Below are 20907 nucleotides of genomic sequence, written 5' to 3' on the forward strand. Positions count from 1 at the left end.
TGCTGCTTGGCCTGCTGTGTTCATCCAGCCCTGCACCTTGTTGTCTCAGATGGGACTAGTTTAGTTTGGGATTATGTTCGGCATGGACTGGTTGGACTGAAGGGTCTGTTTCCGCACTGTATGACTCTATGACTCTAAATAATCATTGAAGCCTATCTCAATACTTGAGCTAGCCCCAGGACTTCAGAGACTTTCCCCGATAAACCCCTAATTATTAATACCCAAATACCAGGATTGACCATGGCGTACCCCACATACTGACTTGGCAAGATAGCCCTTACTGAGAACGGCCCAGCACAAAGACTATGTTGCTACAGCACCCCGACTGACATACCCGTAGTTCCCAGACTGGTACCCAATCCCTGACTCTGGAAGGATTAGGTGCCTGACTGGCCATAGCTAAACTGCTGGACGGGAATTAGGTGAGACTCTTGACTGTGGTGTTACCCACTGACAGATTATAGTTCCCCTTCAGCCACTAAGAACTGCTCCCTTTTGACTTTCAGACATGGCCATTTTGTTGAAATACACAGTGTGTTCGCTGCATGAGACACTGACACATCCTGCAAGTGTGACCTTCGTGTAGACTGATGTCATATAGCAATATGTGCACCTCGTGTAACTGTTCAGTGCTCTAAACGTTGAGATTGTGTCTCACAAATATGATTGAGCTTTTTGAACAGGTGGCCAAGAAGATAGATGAAGGCAGAGCATAAAAGTTGTCTCCATGGATTTTAGCAAGGCCTTCAATAAGGTTCCACATGGTAAACGAGTTAGAAAGGTTAGATCACATGGGATCCAGGGACAGCTAGCCAATTGGATTCAAAATTGGCTTGATGGTAGAAGACAGAGGGTGGTGGTAGAGGGTTGTTGTTCAAACTGGAGGCCTGTGACCAGCAGTGTGCTGTAAGGACCGGTGTTGGGTCCACTGTTGTTCGTCATTTATATAAATGATTTGCATGAGCAGATAGGAGGCAATGGTTAGTAAGTTTGTGGATGACACCAAAATTGGTGGTTTAATGGACAATGAAGTAAGTTATCTAAGAGTACAATGGGATCTTGATCAACTAGGCCAGTGGACCAAGGAATGGCAGAAAGAGTTTAATTTAGATAAATGCGAGGTGTTGCACTTATTGTTAAGACTAACCAGGGCAGGACTTACAATTTAATGGTTGGGCCTTAGGGAGTGTTGTCAAACAGAGATGCCTAGAGGTGTGGGCATATAGTTCCTTGAAAGTGGCATCGTAGATAGACAGGGTGGCGAAAAAGACGTTCGGCCCATTTTTGTTCATCGGTCAGAACATTGAGTATGGGAGTTGGTACATCATTTTAGGGCTGAACAAGGCAGTAGTAAGGCCACATTTGGAGTACTGCACACTACTCTAGTCATCCTGCTTTAGGAAGGATGTTATTAAACTGGAGAGCTTGCAAAAAAGATTTACACAGATATTACTGAGACTGGAAAGTTTGAGTTATAGGGCAGGCTGGATAGACTGTGACTATTTTTCCTGGAGCATAGGAAGCTGAGGGGTTACCTGATAGAAGTTGATAAAATCTTGAGGGGCAAAGATAAGGTGAATTGCCAAGGTCTTTTTCCTAGAGTGGGTGAATCTAAAACTAGAGGGCATAGGTTTAAGGTGAAAGGGGAAAGATTTAAAAGGGACCTGAGGGACAACCTTTTCACACAGAGGATGGTGCGTATATGGAACAAGCGCCAGAAGAAGTAATAAAGTCGGGTACATTATAACTTTTAAAAGATATTTGGACAGATTCATAGATAGGAAAGGTTTAGAGGGATCTGGGCCAAACACAGGAAAATGAGTCTAATTCAGTTTAAGGTCGACATGGACAAGTTGGGCCAAAGGGCCTGTTTCCATGCTGTATGACCCTAAGACCAGCCGCCTGCCTTTTCCTCTGCACTAAAAGGCAAGGCAAACTACATAGCCTGTAGCCTATAAGTTAGGACTGAAAGGCCTATGCATTAAAAAGCAATCCAAGTCACAGAGGATGGAAGTTTTCAACTAATTGCAAAGTGAGCAGTGCTAAGAAACTAAAAGCCATAAAATGCATCATGAGTCAAGGCATATTTTCCCCAATTTGTAAAACGGCCTGACAGAATCAAGTTGTTAAGTGTCTCTCAGCTACAAAGCGAAGTCCTGAAGGGCTGAAGCAGCCATGATGATGTGGGAAAACTAGTGGTTTGGCGATGCTCACTTGCGTGAAAAAGTGGTGGAAGAGGACTGTGTCCATGAGCATGCAGGGAAATGGTGGTGAGGTGGAGTTGTGCAAAAGGCTCAGAGAAGGAAATGGCGATCTGCTGTTGCCAGGTAAACATATTGACTTCCATATGGAGAATTGATGGCATACAGTTTCTCCAGCAAGGAGAAGAAAATTGGGAACTGCATAAATGTGAGACAAGTTTAGTTATTAATAAGATGTAAACATATGGAAATAACATAGTTGCTGCTCATTATTGAGATTCAGTACATGCCATTTGAACCTGAAGGAAAAGAAATTGGACCCTTTTTCTCAATGTCAACAATTTGATTTTTCCCATTTGCGCCATATTTTCCCATCATTGAACACATTGCTCAACGGATGGGTAAATTCCACCCAAACATTCTAATTTGTTATTGCAATCCACAAAACTTTTTTTAAACCAATAACTTGTCCTTTCTTGCTTGTGTATTCATAGCAACCTGCTAAAAATTGGTAACGTTAAACAAGACTCAAAAAATACAATTTGCAAGAATTCAAGAAATTGTAATGTAAACGTGTACAATAGGTCAGGTCAGTTCACATTTCCTACAGTAAAGTCTTGTGGTTCTGTTCATAAAATTTGTCTAGACCTACTTTGCTAGTTTTCTCTCTACAATCTTTTAAAGACTAATGAGGAGTCTAAAATGTGTACCATAGTAAGGGGTCAATACATTTCAACTGGATCAAATTTGTCAAAATACAGTAAATGCTTTCCCAACATCCATTAGCCTAATCAAATATATTATTCTTGTTCTGAAAGAACCCAGTAATTTTAAAGGACAAGAAAGAAGCCAATATATATTTACTCATCTCTCCAGCCTCTTCCATTTAGTAAAGCAGCACTGTGATATGCATATAGACACACAAGTCTAAAGAAAGGTTTCTGAACCTTCCTCCTGATTGGAGCTGACATATATTGGGTTATGATGGCTATCTCTTGCCCTGCACAGGTTTCTGCTCCTTCCTGTTTTATTTTAGCTCTCCTCTCCCAACTCTTTAGTACTAGTAGCTCTCCAGTGCCTCGTCTAACTGAGTTGGTGCCAAGTCAACAAGTCCATTCCATTGCATATGGTCACAGCTGCCCTTAACCAAAATGCACTTGTCTCTGAATAGAAATCAGGAGTGGATCAATAGTCTGCAGTTAAAGATGCATTATGTTGACTCTTGCTCTTGCTCCATATGATCATTACTTTCAAGTATACCACAGCTGCAAGTCACTTTGATGCTCATGAGTTCTGTTTGACATGTTAAGTTGCATTTACTCACTGGATTACAACTTGTATGCATATAGTGACTTTAACAGCACTTGACTATCAGACTGAGCCACATAAACAGATACTGAACAGGAGCAGAAAGAGCAAGATGGTGAGGTTTGAGAGTGGGACGGTGGAATTAAAAAGCCTAGGACCTAGACAGACATCAATGGTGGAACAAAGGAAAATGAGAATGCAGAAGCAGCTAGAATGAGAGGAACACAAAGTTGATAATGTTACAGAAAAATGCTTTTAAGGGATTTGAACATGAAGATGAGTTTCCAATTCAAACCATTATGCCAGGATCCATAAAAGGCCAAAAAGCACAGGGGTAATGAGTTCAGAGATAGGGTCTAGGCCCGAAACGTCAGCCTTCCTGCTCCTCTGATGCTGCTTGGCCTGCTGTGTTCATCCAGCTCTACACCTTGTTATCTGGGGTAATGAGTTGGCTGGATTTGGTCATTGTTAAGATGGAGATAACATACTGAAGTTTACAAATCATAAAAGCAATAGGTTGACCAAGACAGTATTGGAATACATCTTTCAGTTAAGCATCAAATAAGCTTTGAAACTCATTTGATATTCCTCTTTCTTTTATGATATTAATTTTACTTCTTTTGGGTTACTTGACATTAGGCCCAATTTGCAGTGTTAAATAGCCAGAAACGCAGGTGCACAAACTGCACTCAAGTGGGGTGTACGTAATCTCATTCAGGTTTTGCCAAGGTGCAGGAAGCAATTCCCGGCTAAAGCTGAACAGTTAATACCATAAAACGTTCATCAGATAACACAACAGACCATTTCATTGCAAATGTCAGCTTTTGAAGTAATTTATTCAATCACATCTTAAATTATGTTTGCCCAATAAACGTCTAAAGCTTCAGAGGGAAGTTGTTATTTATCATAAGAGTTCAGCTTATAGAAGACTAGTACAAATCTTCACCACAAGTCTACCATTTGGAACAGCTCTTCTAGGAACTATATATGCCCCAACTTCACATTGAGAGAAGGACTGCTTTAAAATCAACATATACACACACTTAGTGAATGTTTCTTTTCTTTATTTTGCCTTCCACAACTAATGCAAACTTCTCACTTAATAAAGGACAATTGGAATAATATTCATTTTATTTTTTTTAGCCTACAGGAACATTTATGATCGTATAAACACCCTTAATTGACATTCATAAAGTGAGCACAGGTGCTGAGCTTGTGATGGATGGAAAGAGATGGTGTGTAGTCCTGCTTAGAAGCAAAAACCAGCTTATCATACAGCTCTATAATACTTTAAATAAACTTTTATAAGACTGAGCAAAACAGCACCTAAGTGCACAAAACTGTTTATTGGTTTGTGCACATGTTTACTTCACTTGAGATGAGGTCTATCTTGTAAATCAAGTTCCAACAATTTATTTCAATTACAACTTTTAATTTTACAACGTCTTGCAAAGAGCAAAATGTGAACAACATAACTGGTTAGTAGTAATCGCTGGATTCTTAATTATTTCCACTAAATAGTTCAGTGGATAAACACAATACTAGATGTAGTACTGAGGTAGGAAGGTGTGTGAAAACCTAAAATCAAGCTAATTTCTTGCACTGCATTGGTGTCAGTAGATTCCAGTCAAGACCATTGACTTTCTAATCCCCAGATTAAGGAGGGATATTATTGTCAGTCAGAATACCTACCCCTGGCTGCTGACCAATAACCCCCTACTTTTCGATAAGGACAAGATCTGGCTAAGCTACATACAATGTATCCTCTCTCTACGTTTCTAATACTTTATTGAGAGTCAAGCACAGATCTCCACCCTACTGCATGTCAGTTAGTCCCTGGCATTCAGCACTGCAGATTAAAAATGAAAAGACCGCCTCGTCTAGGCTTCTTCTTACTGGTAATATTATAGAACAGGTGATACAGCAATTCTCCTTCCACCCAAATACGCAACTCAGTAAACTGATTACCAACAGGAACCCTAGAAAAGCTGAAACAAGTACTCTGGAAGATGAGATATTAGCAGCTCTCAGGAAAACAAATGAGAACAACACCCATTGCTGGAATCAAACCATTAGAAATCTTACTACTCCTCTTTCTTGTATTTAGTGGTGATGTGGTCAAATCTCTTGCGTGAACCTACACAATGATGCAGGAGTACGAGTGATGTCTCAGGAGCACTAGAAAGAGTGCTGCACCGTCAGAAGTGTAGTCTTTTAGATGAGTCATTAAACGTAAACCATTCTGTCATTTTTCACGGATGTAAACTTTTCATGAGACCCACTTTGTTGGAATAGCATTTTTCCAAGCATCGTACGCAATATGTATCTATCAAACTGTTTATTTGAAGTGATATATGTCTTTATCACATTCCTGTTTATGGGATTTTGTTGTGTGCAGTGGGTTGCCATATTTCTTGTGATTTATTGGCTGTGTTTGATAAAATACTATGATTGTGAAAGGCTCTTATACAAGCATTAAAAAGTTTTTCTCAATTTCAACTTTCAACAGCTCTTTGCTGAGGAACTCATCAGTTTCAGGTGAGAAAAAGGGAAGGTTCATAAATGTGGGTTTGACAGTTTTGTTTTAAAATAACAAACATTAGACATAAGACAAACATTCAAACTGTCAATGTCTCATCTGACCATCTTGGATACTTACATAATGCAGATAGTTCAGATGTATAATGTACAAGTAATCAGCAATATTCAGAAAACATCGAGACAAAGCCACTACCTCTCAATCTATGGTAAAATAAAAATCACAAAACATAACTCTCAGATACTGCCTGTAGCACTTTGGTGTTGTGTATAGACTTTTGTCTTCTGAATACCTGCATGTAACTTAAATCTTAGGCTCCCCTTTGTTTTTTTGGGCACTGACAGATATGGAAGATAAAATTATTAAGTTTAGACACAGTAACCGATCTTCATATTATGCCCATGCAGTAATGTACAACCAATATACACTCGTCAATATTCATTAGTCCCATAACATGAACTGTGGGAACAGTGCAAAGAGAACTCAAACTTTTCAGTTTAAGCATAATATGTAAGTCCACTTGTTAAATGGGTTAGTTCTTTCTGAAGTGGGTCATCTTGCAACATGCCCTGTTTGACATTTTTCTACATACTTCAGCTGTAGTTTTTGCATCATTACTGTGAAGGAGTGAGAGTTGATAATGGTACAACAAGCGAATAGTGATGGCAACAGGATGTCCTCAGTGAATAGTGGGTTCAGCATTGTCTTGCTTTATCCTAAGAAAAGGTAAATATTGAGAATGAAACAAAATGAGAAGAATGAGGATGAATTTGAACAGTTAAAAAAAGAAAAAGAAAAATTTAAATTGCACTTTTCATGACCAAACATCTAGTTCTTTACATTCAATTAGGTACATTTGACACATAATAATATGAAATGTAGCAGCTAATTTTCAAACAGTAGACTCTCTCAAAGAGCAACGTGATAATAACTAGATAATTTGGGTTTTTGTTTGGTAAAGTTGATTGAGAGAGAAATATTCACCAGCATACCAGGAATAAATCCCTGCTCTTCTTTGAGACTGATCTGGAATATTTTACATTCACTCAAGCAGTCAGTGGGTTACTGTCTCATCCAAACTACAGAACCTTCAACATTGCAGTTACGCCCTCAGCACTTCACTGAATTGTTAGTCTTGGCTTTTATGTTGAAGCCCTGCAGTGAAACTTGACTCTGGATCTGACATGGAGTCACAAGGTACAAATACAGGTATGTATATAAAATACATAAAAAGAGGAGAAAACTAGATGAAGGAAGAAACAGAAAATAACCATTTTAAAAAATTACCAAAAGAATCCAACAGAAAGAATGTAAGTTCAGACTCAAACGGTTGATTGCCAATACTTGTATTGCTAGCTAACAGCACAACCTTTCCTAAGCAACCAAAAAATAGCCAAGTGGTTGAGAACTATTCCAATGACACTTAAATGGACCAGCAAGCTCTGAAGATTCATAACTCATGGTGCATCTTTTAATTCCTTGAATACGCTGCAACATTTCAATGACAATAACAGTGGTTTGTTAATACAGTTATTTTTCCAGCAGGATTCAACTCATGAGCACTGTCATCAGTTTCATTAGATACTCCTGTTGCCCCATGTAATCCTATCTTAAACTGTGACTATACCGTCACCTTTCCAAATCTAAACACGGTCTTTCCTTCTCTCAGTCATTTTCAGATAACATTAAGGACAGCAGAAATCACTACGGCTAACTGGACTGCTGACCTATATAATCAGAACAAGCCAAGGAGACATTTTAACTGCACATACTATTCTCATTACACATCACTTGAATCATGAAACTTCAAATTGCCTAATGATTCTCGTCAGATCTCTGTTATTGCAATTGTCACTGACCAAGACAGATAATACTTAATTCAGACAAAAGTCTATTCTGAGCAGCTGAATGGGTACAATCAAATAATACTTAATAGCAATGGAGCGCACTTAGATTCAGATTGTTCAACAGTCAGAAACAGGCAGAAATGAAAAGAGTTAAATCAGTACACTAGATTCTGCCCCTGTCGATAGTGATTATTTTTCACTTCAATAAGAATTCTTCAAATCCCAGTGATTGTCTGTAATATTAAATTGAAGTATCAGCATTTAAAACTGACAATTACAGAAATAATGCCACTCTGAAAACTACAGTGCAGGATTAGAACACAAATGTAAAAATGTCTTAAAATTATAGAAATTTCAAAGGTCATCTAATTGAGGCAAAAAGTTATGAACAAAAGAAAAACACATCTGTATATCTGATTGTTAGACAATTGTTCCACCAAATTTCTATTTTCTCCATCACGGCCAAAATTTCACTCATAACATGGCCCAAGGATAAGATTAGCCTATCTGCCCCCTGTCTCTAATTCTCAGCAGACAGCTGCTTCATCTGGCTCAGCTATGTGATCAGCGAGAGTTTGATACATTAAACTACATATGGAGAAAGCTCCTTAAAGTGACACTGGTCCAAATTAATAATCACAAATATAGGGTGAATTTTCACAAAGATGATGAGAAGCAGGATTTGGGCAAGTTCCAAACTCCACAAACCTGCTTCCATTAAAAGGAGGAACCTGCCTACCACATTTTCATTCTGAGGATTCAGTGAGGTGGATAGATCAGCAGGTTAGAAGACCTGCCTTCAGTTACTCTGACATAGCTCAATTGCAATCACAACTGTCAGGCCCTTAAACCATGATCCATCATCACCACCCCCAAAACTCCTATATCCCTCCACGCAACCTCCAGACCACTCTCCCAATATCCACTGTGCACCAGGACCAATAAGCCATTGGCAAGTCTGGCAATCTTTGAAATTTTTAAACTGATATAATAAGCAAAGAACTATGAAAAATCTGTGAGAAGCTGCTTAATTTCCAAAAAAAGTCAAACAACTACAGCCATTCATAGTGCCAATGTCAAAAGCCTTTACCCACTTTGTCTCTTAATCAGAAATAGTAGGAACTGCTGATGCTGGAGTCTGAGATAACAAGATGTGGAGCTGGATGAACACAGCAGGCTGAGCAGCATCAGAGGAACAGGAAAGCGGACGTTTCGGGTCTGGACCCTTCTTCAGAAACTGGGGAGGGGAAGGGGGCTCTGAAATAAATAGAGAGAGGGGGAGGCGGTGACAGAAGGTGGATAGTGGAGCAGATAGGTGGAGAGAAGACAGACAGGTCAAGGAGGCGGGGATGAAGCCAGTAAAGGTGAGTGTAGGATGGGGGTTGGTCAGTGAGGGGGAGGGGCACGTAGATGGGAGGGAAGACGGGCAGGTCAAGGAGGTGAGGATGAGGTGAATGTAGGTAGGAAGTGGGGGTGGGGGTTGGTCAGTGAGGTGGGAGGAGCGGGTAGATGGGAGAAAAGATGGACAGGTCAAGGAGGCAGGAACAAGAGAGGGGCTGGTCTTGGGAATGAGGTCGGGGGTGGGGAGATTTTGAAGCTTGTAAAGTCCACATTGAGACCATTGGGTTGTAGGGTTCCCAGGCAGAATATGAGATGCTGTTCCTCCAGTTTTCGGGTGGCATCGTTGTGGCACTGGAGGAGGCCCAGGATGGACATGTCATCCAATGAGTGGGAGGGGGAGTTGAAGTGCTTCGCGACTGGGAGGTGCAGTCGTTTGTCACGAACCAAGTGTAGGTCCACCACAAAGCGGTCTCCAAGCCTCCGCTTGGTTTCCCCGATGTAGAGGTGGCCACATCAGGAACAGCAGATACAACAGACCACATTAGCAGGTGTGCAGGTGAACATCTGTTTAAGGTGGAAAGTTTTCTTGTGGCCTGGGATGGGGGTGAGGGGGGAGGTGTAGGGGCAGGTATAGCACTTCCTGCGGTTGCAGGGAAAAATGCCGGGGGCTAGTGGGGCTGGTGTGTTGTGTGGAGTGGTCAAGGGAGTCATGGGGAGAGTGGTCCCTCCGGAAGGCAGATAAGGATGGGGAGGGAAATATATCCTTGGTAGTGGGGTCAGATTGCAGGTGGCTGAAGTGGCGGAGAATGATGCGTTGAATCCAGAGGTTGATGGGGTGATACGTGAGGTCAAGGGGAATTTTGTCTTTGTTCTTATTGCGGGGAAGGGGTGTGAGGGCTGAGGTGTGGGAAACACAAGAGATGCTATCCCCTATTCCCAATTCCTTCACCTCCGCCACATCTGCTCGCAAGATGAGGCATTCCACTCCCGGACATCCCAGATGTGCTCGTTTTTCAAGGAAAAAAAACGCCCTCGACCGCATCTGTTGCGTTTCCTGCACCTCAGCCCTCACACCCCCTCCCCGCAGTAAGAACAAAGACAGAATTCCCCTTGTTCTCACGTATCACCCCATCAACCTCTGGATTCAATGCATCATTCTCAGCCACCTGCAATCTGACCCGACTACCAAGGACATATTTCCCTCCCCACCCTTATCTGCCTTCCAGAGGGACCACTCTCTCCATGACTCCCTCGTCCGCTCCACACTCCCCACTAGCCCCCGGCACCTTTCTCTGCAACTGCAGGAAGTGCTAAGCCTGCCCCTACACCTCCCCCCTCACCTCCATCCCAGGCCCCAAGAAAACCTTACACATTAAACAGATGTTCACCTGCACATCCGCTAATGTGGTATTTTGTATCCGCTGTTCCCAATGTGGCCTCGTCTACATCGGGGCTTGGAGCCTGCTTTGTAGAGCACCTACGCTCGGTTCGTGACAAACGACTGCACCTCCCAGTCGTGAACCACTTCAACTCCCACTCCCACTCCTGGGCCTCCTCCAGTACCAGAATGATGCCACCCGAAAACTGGAGGAACAGCACCTCATATTCTGCCTGGAAACCCTACAACCCAATGGTCTCAATGTGGACTTTACAAGCTTTAAAATCTCCCCAAACCCGACCTCATCCCAAGACTATCACCCGCCCCCGTTCCCACCTCCTTGACCTGTCCATCTTTTCTCCCACCTATCCGCTCCTCCCACTTCACTGACCAACACCCACCCCCACTTCCTACCTACACTCACCTCATCCCCGCCTCCTTGACGTGCCCTTCTTCCCTCCCATCTACCTGCCCGTCCCCCTCACTGACCAACCCCCATCCTACACTCACCTTTACTGGCTTCATCACCGCCTCCTTGACCTGTCCGTCTTCTCTCCACCTATCTGCTCCACTATCCACCTTCTATCATCGCCTGCCCCTCTCTCTATTTATTTCAGAGCCCCCTTCCCCTCCCCCATTTCTGAAGAAGGGTCCAGACCCGAAATGTCAGCTTTCCTGTTCCTCTGATGCTGCCTGGCTGGCCTGCTGTGTTCATCCAGCTCCATACCTTGTCTCTTAATCATGTGTAAATAAACATATGAATTGAAAAAAAGCTCTTCAAAAGAAATAACAATTTATGACAAGTGATAAAGATGTCAATCAAACAAAGCTTTTGCCATCCCCTCTGCAACTTCTTCAACATGGCCTACTAATCAAGTGCATTAGCCATTCTAAGAGATTAGGCAGGCACACATAATGAAGCCAAATGTTAATTTTAATCAATAGAAACAGTTAGAACACAAGACCAGGTAGCTGTTTTTCCCAATTTGCCTCACTATGAATCAACCCCAAGTAATCAGTACTGGACAATGAGCACTTACTCAAGTATCAGCATCAAATACTCCCTTGGTCAGGTGTAGTAATATCCAGATGACAGTAAATTGATCTGTACCATAACAACAATCGCAATAGAGTTACTCCTCAAAAATACTCATTTTGATAATCCCATGCTCTCTCCTGCCTCTGCCTCCCTCTTCCCTCTCCTGGCAACTCTTACATTTCTGAATGCATTCGCTAAATTGTGGACTGATATATACGTATACTCATCCAACAACCCAAGAGTTGTTCATGACATGAATGCTTTGACAGTGTAGTTACAGCAACCAAATCTCACATTAAAGGCATTATCAAAAAATGTTTCAAGATGTGGCTTAGAAATACTTACCAATTTAGATTAATTAAAACCAAAAACAATGGATAGACATAGCAGGATCAGACAGCACGGTCAGAACTGCAGAGAATAAATTCAAGACAGGAATCAGGGAGGTATTTCTTGACAAATTGTGTGATCACTGAGAAAAACCAACCAAGTCCCAGACACTGAACTCATTCATGAAAACACAATGCTACAATGGCAAGATTCTAAAGCTGATAATCAGGAAACATAGGCTTTAATAAGCTGTCTACTTCACACTAGCCTATCTAGTAAGGATTTAGTTTAAGACTAACACATGTACTATAGATAATGTTCTTGTGGGTTACTAAGACAAGATAGTTCATGCCATTGGTTTTGAGAAAGAAAAAGTGATTTGTTACATTGATTATATGAATTTATCAAACGTGACGATTACAAATTACACCTCAAAGCTGTCAATTTAATCTTCATTACTGATGCATATTTCACAAATGCCTAACAGTTAATTCAGAAATAAAAATGGCTCATCTTAAACTGTTTATCTCAGCTTTTATCTCAGCCTTTTCAATCAACTTCTCAATAGTGTACTTCCATCTTACTCAAAAGAGAAGAGACCGTCAAGAAAGCAAGAATGAAATAGAAAGGTTCTCACCCAAAACAAAAATCACATCTGAAAGATGCAGCACATGTTTATTTCTACATTGTGAAAGAATGGTTTTCTTTCAGATGAATGGGGTATTTAAGACTGAATATTTCCTTCCTCTCTCATAGTATAATCTAACAGTCTACTAATCTTCCATTCCACTTAGATTTAGAAGGAAAATATAGAAAACATTATTTATACTGGCTATTCAGGTCTGGGATGGTAGCATAAGTCCAAACTAGAAAACCCACATGAAAATCCCCTTGCCAACTCAAAGTGTCCATATTAAATGAAAGGGGCTAAAATTAGCACAACTTTTAATAACAATGGCCTTCATCTGATCACAATGTAGCCAATATTGCACAGACAGCTGGAATAACATGGTCAACAGGTTAGAGTCCATGCCTTCAAATACTGAATGACAATACATATAGATGCAGCTATTTGAAGATTTAACAAAAAAATGCATAAGATTTAAAATTAATTTTAGAAAGAAACAAAACAAATGAGATTTTTCACCAAAATATTAAGTACATTCTCAGTCAAAGTAGTTGATCAGGATTAGCTAAGGCAAAAAAAAATTAATCAGAAATGATAATACCCAAACTCTGTCAAAAAAGGTTTTATTAAGACTAAAGATTTACTTTTTCTGGGTTCCCTTCTGAATTTGTAAACTGAGTATTTGCTAGATTTGCTAAATTTATTTATCTTTAATTTTCAATTGTGATTTGAAATAAGAGAAAAAGCACGACAGCAGAAAACCTGTATCAATTATCATCAATATTTCTGGACTACACAAAATGCACTGCTAATATACAATGGCTGGACTGGTGAGAATCAAGTTATGCATTCTTCAATGCAGATAGTGGAAATATAGTACTCTTTGCTCTGATAAATTAGTTCATCGACAGTGTAGCTTTTTTTTTCTGTTACAGCACACATAAATAGACTCTGCAAATCTCATTTCTAGAGATATGCTATGCATTCTTACTGAAGGATATTTGTTGCAATTCTGATAGCTGATAACATCTGACCAGGCAGCCTGTGCAATCTGTTCTTTTCCTGGTCCATGTTGCACAAATTGAAAATTTCTATGACTTCAACTGTACTCCATTTTCCTGGGGAGAAACAAAGATCAAGTTATGAATTCCAGTACATTAATTCAAACAGATTGCACATCAACACTTAGCTACAAAGACCACCAGTATTATAGAAATTATGGTGATCTAAATGCTGACTAATCACAAGTTGAATGTTTAGAATTTAGCTCACACTTGAAACCTAATCATGGAGATTGAGAAAAGCACTATAAGAGTTAAAGACACTGAAGCAGAGACCATGTCAACTTTCAATTGGTTATATAGGCAGCTGAAGGAACAAAGGATAAATAGAATTGGAAAAAACTGAACATAGAATTAAGGTAGTGCTCTTGTTGCTATGTATCCACAACAAGTAACAGTTACGCCAAAATGTCAATTTCTACACAAGATCAACCACAATATTTGGTCACATTTTACACTCACATCCGCAACATAGAAAGTTCATAAACTAAAATAAAACCATTGTTCAGAAGCTGATACACTTCAGGGCGCATAATAGTTTCAGAAGAACTGTCAGCTGGTTGTGTTGTGGAGGAAAAAAACCATTACGAGATTTGCAGACATCTTGTTCGTACTAGGATGTTAAAATAGAGACAACTGTGACAGCAAGGCTTGGCTGAAATTTTAATCCAACCTGTGACTGTGTTATCAAATCTGGAATTAAGAAGCAAATCACACAAAAATAGTAGCAAGTGAAATCAAAAGAAAGAAAAACACAAAATGGCAGCTGCCATTTGTGCAATATTTTTCCACATATGTTATTCACCATAAAAATTTGAAATACTTATTATAATCACTACAAAAGGCATCTGGATGGGTGATATGAATAAGAATGGTTTAGAGAGATATGGGCCAAAAGCTAGTAAATAGGACTGTATCAGTTTAGGATATCTGGTCGGCGTAGACAAGTTGGACTGAAGGGTCTGTTTCCATGCTGTATAACTCTACGTAATTTAGTTCTTCTGTTGCGCATTCTTTCCATGACACGACCACTCCAAATTATCAGCATAACTCAGTTCCTTCCAAACTCTGTATCGTCCCTGATGTTTTCCACAGTTTAAAATGTGGCTGTGTCTCTGCCACAGTCCATGCAAGTTGCATCAAGAAAACAAATAGATAAAATTTAAAATACTAAGATACAGAAACAAATGAACAAAAACAAAAGTATGCAAAACACAACATTATTGATAATGTGCAATAACTTATATATAGCATCTTCAAAGTTAAAAATGGTAGTGGGGAGTTGCAAAGTCTAAATTGGAAGGTACACAGAGCTGGAAGAGACTGCAACATAGCGCAAGGACAAGTCACAAGGTCGTGAAGTGACTTTAAGATATTAGGGGACATGATAGGTCTATGAACACCTGAGTTAAAGCTAAATGTAACGTGTGGGGTAGGATGTTTGCAGGGGAGTTTTCGAGGGACAAATATAGATTTCACAATAAAGCTTGTCAGCCAAATAAACTACATTCACTTGTACACTAAATAAGGATATTTTTACACACTTAAGTAAAACAAGGCTGTGTAGATGGTGTATTTTGCCTGTTCAGATTATTTAAAGACAAAAATATACCTTCTCCCTCTTCAGTTATATAATTTGTCACATTTTAGTGAAGTTGCTTCTCTAAGGCAATGTCACAAAAGAAAATCCAATCATTATGCATCTTAGAAATGGCAACTGCAAAAAGGAGGCCAGTTGACCCACTGTTTACATGCCAGCTCTATTCAAAAGGACATTAATTAATCCCACTCCCCAGCCCTTTCCAAAAGTGGTTTCACTTCAGAAAAATTAGCCAATTCTCCTCTGAAAGTCATGATCAGATCTATCTCCACCACGTGTTCGGGCAGTGCATTCCAGATCCTAACAACTCGTTACACAACATGGTGTTTCCTTTTCTTGTTGCTTGTTCTTTTGTCATGCATCGCAGTGTTGGATGTTTATGGCTATCAATGAGACAATATTGCTCCATCTATTGTCTAGATTGTTATGATTTTGAACATCTTTATCAAATCTCCTTACACTCTTCTCCAATGTAACTTGCCACGCAAATTCATTTTTCCTGTGACCATTCAGGTAAATCTTTCCAAACCCTGTCTGAAGTTCCCACAGCCTTCCAATTGTGATTCCTAAAAATTAAATAGAATATGCTAATCAGCTGAACCAGTGTTGTATAAATGTTCAGCATAACTTCCTTGTTTTGGATCTCTGCGACTACTTATTAAACCTTGGATCTCATAAGTTGCTTTAACTACTTTCTCAATCTGTCTTGGCACCTTCACCAACTTTTGCACATATACCCCACCCCAGTCTCCCTGTTCCTCAGCCCCCTTTAAAACTGTATCTTTTGTTTTAAACTGCCCCTCCTTCTCCCCAAGATGGAACACTTCACATTTTTCTGCATTAGATTTCATCTACTACAATTGCACTTGTACAAGAAACCTGCCATGTCCTCTGGAAGTTCATCACTATTCTCACAGTTCACAATACTTTTACAATTTGCCTCATCTACAAGGTTTTTATTTTGCCCTGTACACCCAAGACCAAGTCATTTGTATACATCAAGAAATGAAATGTCGGGGCCTGGTATCAATAGCTGGAGAACCCCATGTATATTGTCCTCCAGTCCAAAAAGAATTCACCACTACTCTCTGGCTCTGTCACTCGGGCAAATACATATCCATGCCCTCATTGTTCATTTGATTCCATGGGGTTCAATTTTGCACTTTATCAAACACTTCTCATCTCTAGGAGTACGATTCTCACTTTGGAATAATTTGTTGAACAATAGACCAGAGATCCCAGTTTCAGTTCCTGGGTAAGTCCTCATTAACTATCAATTGTTGTACAAGTTGTCAGTTTCTTATTGTTTAAAAAGGTATGCCTGAACCCTGAAAGCATTGGTAATGACTTAAGGGGTACAGAAACCTGTACTGGAAGTGGTCCAGGCAGAAGGTTGTGATGATTCCAGCATTACATTTGTGTTGCACGATGGTGATGACATTCAAGAGTGCTCTACAATATATGATTATAAAGAAAGGTAGAATTTTGCAGCTACAGCTTCTGTCAGAAAGCGAACTTAACTTCTAAATTCAAACAAGAAGGGGAATTCCATCTGTAGAGCCTTTTCACAAGGCTCTCAATGAACTAATGAATCTATCAACATGTGTTAGATACATTTGCTGTCAGTAATAAAGAATATAAAGAGCAAAAAAAAAAGCAGGAAGCAGCAACAGATGAATTGTGATAAGACATGCATGTATAATGCTGTACATTTTTACATCCTGAAAGTAAACAGGTATAATAAGCAAATCAAAAATTCAATTTAAGTTAGTTCAACATTATTTGTCTTTAAAAAATGCATGCTGTCTTTTTCTTTAATTAATGAAAGCGACTGTTAATTTTCTCCCAGATTATAGTTTTGAAATAAGTGTTTCCATCAGTGAAGTTCTAATGGCCAGCCTAAATTATTGGGTTTATCCTTCCACCTTTCTCCAACAACAATGTAACATCTGCAATTCCCCAGTCCTGAGGCACTATCCGAGAAAAACTAAAAAGATCATGGCCAGTGTCTTTGCAATTTCCTTGCTTACTTCCCTCAGCATCCTCAAAAGCAGGAAACATGATGGCCTAGTGGTATTATTGCTGGACTGTTAATCTAGAGACCCAGATAATAGTCTGGGGTTCAAATCCTGCCACAGCAAGTGGTGGAATTTGAATTCAATAAATATCTGGAGATTAAGAATCTAATGATGACCATGAATCTGTTGTCAATTGTTGGGGAAAAACTCATCTGGTTCAGTAATGCCCTTTAGGGAAGGAAACTGCCATCCTTACCTGGTCTGGCCTATATGTGACTCCAGACCCACAGCAATGTGGTTGACTCTTAACTGTCTTCTGGGCAATTAGGGATCAGCAATAAATGCTGCCTAGCCAGCAATGCCCTGATCCTGTGAATGAATAAAAATAAAGTTGTATCCCATCAGCTCCTGGTGACTCATCAACTTTTAGGTACAGACAGCCTCTCTAATTCTTACACTTACTCAATTGTTAGTCCAGTTTAGCCAGTGGCTAAAACACCATCTCTTTCACTAATTTGGTTAGCAGTGACTTCCTTGAAAAGACAGATGCCAAATATACACTTAGTACCTCAGCTATGCATTCTGGCACCAGGCACAGATTCTCTATTTCACCTTATTCTTATTTACTATCCCTGTTGCAGCCTGGCTTGGGAGAAGTAACTTTTTAATTAAAAGTAAACAAAGTGTGAGATTCCAAATATTTTTGAATTGTGATGAGATGCTCCACAGAGTGTCAAATAGCAAACGCAGTCATTACAATTTTATGGACCTCTCAGCAAAATTCCTGGACATTAGTGAAATTGTGGATTGCCAAATCTCTTTAAAATTTTATCTCCTTTTTAAAAAGGGTTCTATTTCTTACTTTCAAAGACCAAGCTTTAGAACTCCCACAAAATCTACGCTGTTCATATACTACTCAAATCCTGGTTGTTTAATTACCTCCTCTGAGATTGGATTCCCTGGTGCTTACTCATGCACATTTCTAATTCTTTTGCAGACAGTTAACTTCACTAAGTCTGAGATTTCTCAGAACTCCACATTTCCTAGCTGCACCAAGCAGATACTGCTTCTGGCATTTATTCACACCCATTCTCAGCTGCACTGTCAATGGTTGTAATCTTCTTCTAAGCCCTAACTCCGACACCGAGCCAGCATCTTTTGACCATTTTGTCAGCTGCTGGGGCTTTCCCAAGGTACAACTGCATTGGACTATCAGTAGCTCCTGGAGCTTCCTGACCCCAGATACAAACAGCCAGTGGCCCTCGGCTGTCTTCTCAGCAGCACTTGCCCTACATACAACCCATTCTTCAGGTCCTTTCTATCTGACCAATCTTAGCACATGACACCCCTTTTATGGCTGTCCCTGGTCACCTGGTTAGATTTTCACAGCACCAGCAATCCAGCTGACCCACCTGCGGTTGACCAATATCTGCAGATGCAGAAAAGAACCAAAAAGAATGGGAGGTGTATGCTGTTTTGTACATCCACCAGAGTTGAGTTTCTGACCATTAAAATTATAAGCTTTGGTTTCTTAGGTACATGCTTACAGAGGACTATTGGGTTACCTTTTATGTTAGCAACCAGTCTATTCTCATACCTTCTCCTTGCCTCTCATTTCATTTTTCAACTTGCATGAATTTTATACATTCTTGCATGTATTATCTTCCTGGCTTGTAAACTGCACCTTTATTCTGCTTTATCTTACCCTTGATCTATTTTGTCATCCATAGAACTGCGTTTGGTTACCCTACCTTTCCTCTTTTGTACATCAATTTACAGGAACCAGCTCTATCTTAAGACATCATGTTGTACCCTTACAGTTTTCTTAATTCTAAATTTGCCTGCACTATATGTGTCCTCATTCCACAATAACTGCCCCCCTCTCCAATCAAGTTATCTTTATTCTAGCTTGATATTTGTCCTTTACAATAACTAACTTAAAGCTTACGACACATCAATCACTGCTCACCTAAAAGTTTCTCTCCTGACATTTGATCCAGTTAACGCACATCATTTCACAGAACCTGATACAGCAACGCCTCCTCGCTGGATGGGCCACATCAATGAAATACTCGTGAACACATCTGGAGATTGTGATCTGCAATGGAAGACTCAACTTTTGAGCATTTTATTTTTCTGTTTCAATGTAAATCGTGCTTGTGGAAAGGGCAGGAGAGAGAAATAACGACAGATTCCTTTACTTCAGCCGATTAAGTGGGCTGTTTTACTGAATGCTGTCACAAGAATGGACACAGCCACGTGGAGCACGTCTCTTCAAGACTTAGAAACAAATCACATTACTGTACTTGGAGATGCATTCAGCATGTAAACGTCGACTGAACAGATTCAGGCCTGAAACCAAATTATTTGAAAACGACTTTACGGATGTGTAATTAAATTTGCAATAAACCTATACATTTCTAGGACCTCTTGGACGAACGGTAAGCAAATACTGGAGGAGTTCTTAAACTTCTTGCCACCATGCTTCATTTATGACCAAATATGAGAACTCAAAACTGTTTATAGACGTTTCACATAGTTACAACAAGTCAATGTAGAAATGCTATACTTGGCACCCAGGTTTGGGTTATATATAAATGTGGCTATGAAGCTGCAGGAGAGAAGCAATAGCCAAGATAATAGTGATCAACTTTCGGCTGCTACTGCTGACTGAAACTATCCATTCGCTTCACACGTGCAAATGAGAGTGTTGCTGAACGCCATGAGGGTTTAAATGCGGTCGCCATGCGTATAGAGAACATTTTTTTAAAAGCGGAAACACGGAAAGTTTTTCCTACAAAAAAATGAGCAGATACATACCACTTTCCTCGGTCCAACGGGTTTCCAAGCCTCAAATTCTGAGGAAGGGTCACCGGACCCGAAACGTTAACTCTGATTTATTCTTCACAGACGCTGCCAGACCTGCTGAGCTTTTCCAGCAATGTCTGTTTTTGTTCCAAGCTCCAGATGCACGATCAGTTTCTCCCACCAGGGCTTGACCATCCAGACACATTCTGCAACCAGGCGGCTGTTTAAAAGAAAACTGCACGGTGCTCAAGGCAATCTTTGAATCTCCGGGACGAGGTGAGGGATGGGGGAAGAACAAGCCAACGTAGAAATGCTATACTTGGCACACAGATTTGGAGAGATATATAAATGTGGATATATCTCTTTTAAAAATAAAATTTTGAAAAGAACGCGCAAGCCGCATATTTAATTACGTTACATTAAGCATTGGGTGAAGCTTTAACTAAGTGTACATGCGCAGCTGGATTAAAAAAAAACTATAAGTAAATCTACATTTATAAGAAAATGACATTAGCAGAGATGAGAGAAAGTGCAAAATACAGGTGTACAAATCGTCCCTTCTCTGCCCAGGTAAAAGGTGCAGAATTAAACAACAGTTCATTCATCAGCGCGCGGGAGCAGCTGGCTGGGTTGTGGCCGACCCGTGATTGGCGTGCCCGTTGTCATGGCAGCCGCCGGGCCGGCGCCAGCTGGTGGGGGAGCGGGTTTGTGTGAATGGGTGACGTCACGGCGCCGGCGCCGGCCAGTCTGGGCGCGCGATCCCGCTGCCAATGAACTCGGCTGTCAGTCAGTCGGCCGCAGGAATGCGC

The 20907-nt window shown here is 40.4% G+C and overlaps 2 long non-coding RNA genes across 3 annotated transcripts; both read right to left on the minus strand.

The window, feature by feature from the left end:
- Nucleotides 1–4556: 4556 nt before the first annotated feature.
- Nucleotides 4557–17600, minus strand: LOC125486838. Of its 2 annotated transcripts, XR_007265463.1 has the most exons (4): nt 17547–17600; nt 13603–13729; nt 11999–12064; nt 4557–6764 (listed from the first exon to the last, which is right to left on the minus strand). It is a non-coding gene; the product is annotated as an uncharacterized LOC125486838 (long non-coding RNA). The 2 variants fall into 2 exon arrangements; XR_007265462.1 differs by lacking the exon at nt 17547–17600 and having other exon boundaries at nt 13603–15978.
- A 7-nt stretch (nt 17601–17607) lies between these two features.
- LOC125486840 lies at nt 17608–20699 on the minus strand. The gene is made up of 3 exons (XR_007265464.1): nt 20111–20699; nt 19260–19388; nt 17608–17659 (listed from the first exon to the last, which is right to left on the minus strand). It is a non-coding gene; the product is annotated as an uncharacterized LOC125486840 (long non-coding RNA).
- Nucleotides 20700–20907: the final 208 nt, after the last annotated feature.

This window comes from Rhincodon typus, chromosome 2 (assembly GCF_021869965.1).
Source record: "Rhincodon typus isolate 14 chromosome 2, sRhiTyp1.1, whole genome shotgun sequence".
Taxonomy (NCBI): domain Eukaryota; kingdom Metazoa; phylum Chordata; class Chondrichthyes; order Orectolobiformes; family Rhincodontidae; genus Rhincodon; species Rhincodon typus.